This window comes from Pinus tabuliformis, chromosome 3_2 (genome assembly GCF_031772625.1).
Source record: "Pinus tabuliformis cultivar Carrire ecotype Pingquan chromosome 3_2, CPIR1, whole genome shotgun sequence".
Classification (NCBI taxonomy): Eukaryota; Viridiplantae; Streptophyta; class Pinopsida; order Pinales; family Pinaceae; genus Pinus; species Pinus tabuliformis.
This window is the reverse complement of record NC_142302.1, coordinates 550,850,583-550,854,884: the sequence shown is the minus strand read 5'-3', so window position 1 is coordinate 550,854,884 and position 4,302 is coordinate 550,850,583. Positions and strand designations below refer to the sequence as shown.

Below are 4,302 nucleotides of genomic sequence, written 5' to 3'. Positions count from 1 at the left end.
AGAACAATATCATTGTTGTCACCTTTGCATCGATGATACATAGGCTCCCATATGTACTTCACCAAGCTTTTCTTGCACTGGTAATTTTTGTGTTGTAGGGTTCCTTAATTTTTGTGTTGTAGGGTTCCTTTAAATGTTTGAAGCATTGTTCCCCTGGCTAAAAGACTTGTAATCTGTTTATTAATTGCAAATGTTTCTTGTCTGCAGCTACAACATATGTATAGGTTGTTTGCTGTGAGCCTGGCTGTTTGAAGTACTTTACAAATGTAAAAGCTTTGAGAGAACATGTGCAACAGAATTACAGCCGTGTTTGTTGTGAAGTTTGTGGGAGTCAACAATTGAAGAAACAGATCAAAAGGTACATGTGCATTCATGAAAGCCAAACATGTGTGGAGAGGATAAAGTGCCACTTCAACAACCGCTTGCAAAGCTTTACTAAAGTATGTTATTGATAATTTTAACAATTTTTTGGTATGCAAATGGAAATTTCATTTTTTATTTTGTATGGAGTGGTAATCTAATTAAATTTCTCTCCAGAAATCAAATCTCAATCAGCACATTAGAGCAGTGCAACTTGGATTAAGACCATTTAAGTGTAGATTTCATGATTGTGAAATGAGGTTCAAACTTCACACATAAGCTCTCAGAGACAATCATGAGAAGACAGGAAGACATTGCTTTGTAGAAGTGAGTCTAGCAACAACAATTTTTGTTTTTGTTTTTGTTTCTTTCTATATGTTCTACAGTATTCTGTAGGTATCCTTTAAGTGTTTGTAGCATTGAATTAATGCTTCAAAGTGTCACTTTTTACTTATTCAAAGTATATGAATTAATGCTGATTGAGGATAACAAAAATGATAATTATTTTGCTAGATTTCAGGTCTCTGGGCTAGATATCACCATGTTTAACTGCCTTTGGAGCTGGACAAGCTGCAGCTTACAAAATGTTTGAGACAATTGATAGGAAGCTAGAGATTGATATATATGAAACAAATGGATTGGTACTTGAGGATATTCAGGGTGATATTGAGCTTAAAGATGGACATTTTGGGTATTCTGCAAGGCCTGTATTTTTTGGCTTCTCATGTGAAATATCCTTAGGTGCCACTCCAGCTTTAGTTGGAGAGAGTGGAAGTGGAAAGTCCACAATTCCAAGTCTTATAGAGAGATTCTATGATCCACAAGCTGGTGAAGTGCTTATAGACAGTGTCAACATTTTCATCTTTTTCAACTTAAGTGGATAAGAAAAAAATTGGACTTGTAAGCTAGGAACCTGCCCCCTTTGCAATCAATATTTAGGAGAATATTGCATATGCATAAGGAAATACAAGTTGTTGCAGAGCTTGCTAATGCGGCAAAATTTATTACCAAGATGCCTCAGGTTTCTAGAAATAGATCTTGATTATTCACAATTGTTAATGTTCCTCATTGTGAAATGCATTTCTTTTGCACATGAATTTTGTGTATGTTGGCATTTGTGGTTGCTATTCCAGGGTTTTGATACAATGGTAGGAGAGCATGGTACCCAATTATCTCGAAGACAAAAGCAAAGGATTGCAATTGCGAGGGCTATCTTAAAATATCTCCAAATTCTCCTCCTCGATGAAGCTACCAGTGCCTTAGATGCAGAGTCTGAAAGAGTGGTTCAAGAAGCTCTAGATAGAATTATGATAGAATAACAGTTATTGTTGTGCATCGTCTGATTACTGTCAGAAATGCTGATATGATTGCTGTGGTCCAGCATGGTTCTATCCTTGAAAAGGGTAAACCTTTACAATGCTTCATTTTTTAATTGTTATCAACAAACAGCAAAGAAATCGACAATATGTTGGGCAGCCGCTTGATTATAGCTACGATAGTTCCTTCTACCAGTGATTTTAACATGTGCTTGGCAATGGACTTTGTAAAAATGTTCATCTCCATTCTTCATGCAACAAATTTAATTTTTATTTAGCAACAGGCTTAGTCAAATGACTATTCTTCATTACTCATGCCGATCTATTCATGAATCTGGGAAATGTTATTTTCAGGTTCACACTCTTAGCTCATCATGAACCCTTCTGATGCATACTCCCAGCTTATACATCTGTAGGAAATGCATCAATCAAAAGAACACTGTGCAAATGATCCTGATCAAATGGAAATACATTTGGATGATTCCAATACCATTGGCAGGGTTAGTAGTTGAAAGTCATTTAGACGATCTATAAGCAGTTGATCATCCGGAATTGGTGGTAGTTGTAACTCTGTTTCTTTTTCATTTTCCTTGCCTGGTGGAGTTGGTCTCCAGGAAGATGTTCAAGTAGGCAAAAGCAAGCCAAAGAAGGGCTTCATGAATTGGTTTTCGTCCAAAAATCAGGGAGATGTGGAGGATGGTCAGGTAAAACATGGAAAAAATGTTCTTGTTTTATGCCTAGCATCTCTCAACAAGCCAGAGACTCCAGTGTTCATACTGGGATGCAATGGGATCCATTGCAGCAGTTGTGCATTGGGTTACATTTCCTATTTTTTGTCTCTTGCTTTCAAGTGTTATTGCCAGTTTTTACGAACCTCCACATCAGCTTCAAAAAGATGCTAGATTCTGGGCACTTATGTATATAGTTTTGGCAACAACATGCCTCCTCATGAGACCAACACAGATTTACTGTTTTGCAGTTGCTGTGACAGACTTGTGCTACGTATATGATCATTGACATTTAGTAAGATTGTTTACCAAGAGATTGTATGGTTTGATGATAGTGAAAATTCAAGGTCGGTAGATGAACAGACCTCTTACTGTTTTGTTAATGGGTGTAAGATTCCAAACAAGGAAACTACCCAATTGACCAGAAATTTCTGAGTGTTTTCAGTGAATATTGCAGCTAGAAATCTTGTCAGACATGTCACATGCAAACTGCTGTAGGTGTATCGTTTAATTTTGTTTGCTGGACAATGTGTTCTCTACTTCATATGACGCCACAAATTTACCAAAACACATCTATTTTTTTTATGACAGCTCAGAAAATTATAAATACTGGAAAAATTGATTTCATCACAATGAAAATAGCCATAACAGTCCCTTTATTTCATTACTGTGCAAATACAATTGGAAAAACAATGGACTAGAGGAACCTGGTAATGTAGCTTCAGCAAAGATGCCTCCAACTTATCAGTTCCTTTCAGGGAAAACAACCATACATATCAGCCTTTAATTGGCCATGTCCAGCAGTGTTATTCACTCTAAAACTCATCCCAGTCATATGTAAATTGCACCAACAGCTTCCATGTTCAATCAACAAGCAAGATGGGCTGATATTCAACTTGATTTGGTCTCTAGTCTTGGTCCATACACATCCTTGCACAAACTGCAGCTACAGAACTTCTCTCCAAGCCCCCAGAACTTCTCTCAGTTTCAGCGTAATTCTGGCAATTGTTGACAGCCCTTGCACAAGGGTCTTTGACATCAACAATCCTCTTCAACTATGCCTTGAGATGGTACACAGTCTCCTAAATGAGGTTACAGCAGTGAGGAATAATCCTTTGATTGTCTCTATAACGCTCCAGAATTCGTGGCTATGCTCAGAAGGGAGATACTGCCTCTTGAGAAATGATTTGATGCCCCAAACATATGACACAGCCTGCCTGTAGCTTTGTATTACCTCCTACAGTGCATACACTCCCTCCTCTAAATAATATGCAGCCCAGAATTTAATTGATAGGCCTTGTTTAAGCTTCTGAGTATGCTCCACGACCATTATCCTCAGTTTCACAATCAATATGCAGTCCCAAGCAACCAGGGAACTCGTCCATGCAATAAAATAAGGGATAGCTGTGACTGGGTGCTCGAGTTGCCTTTCAGAAGATTTGAATTGAGCTACTGATTGTTGATTTGGGGTAGCATCGGATGTGCTCTAGCCATGAAAATTGGTGGAGAGGCTAAAGCACATGAGATCTCCAAGACCCAGAAATGATATGGGCAGATTCTAACTGGTTTGAGAGATATTAAAATAATTAATATTTTTAATGGAATTCCTAAGTCTAAACTTAAGAAAAATAAAATATTAATGGGTATTAATATAAAACTGGGTTAGAAGGTTCCAAAAGTCATGGATCAAGCCAAATCTAATCTTAGCCGTTGATTAGAGATTTAATCTCGGCCGTTGATGGACCAACGAGAAAAGTATAAAAGAAGGCTTCAGGGTCAGTTGGAGGATACACCAGAGTGATCAGTCATTCGTTTTGCTAGAGCGGGGTTGCTAAGCAAAGTCGAATAAATGATCAGCAGGGAGGGGTAGTGAGTACTGGACAGAGAGGTAGAGACAG

The 4,302-nt window shown here is 37.9% G+C and overlaps 1 pseudogene; it reads left to right on the top strand.

Moving 5' to 3' along the window:
* The first annotated feature begins 719 nt into the window (after nucleotides 1-719).
* On the top strand, nucleotides 720-2,914 carry LOC149181697 (ABC transporter B family member 4-like; annotated as a pseudogene).
* The last annotated feature ends 1,388 nt before the right edge of the window (nucleotides 2,915-4,302 follow it).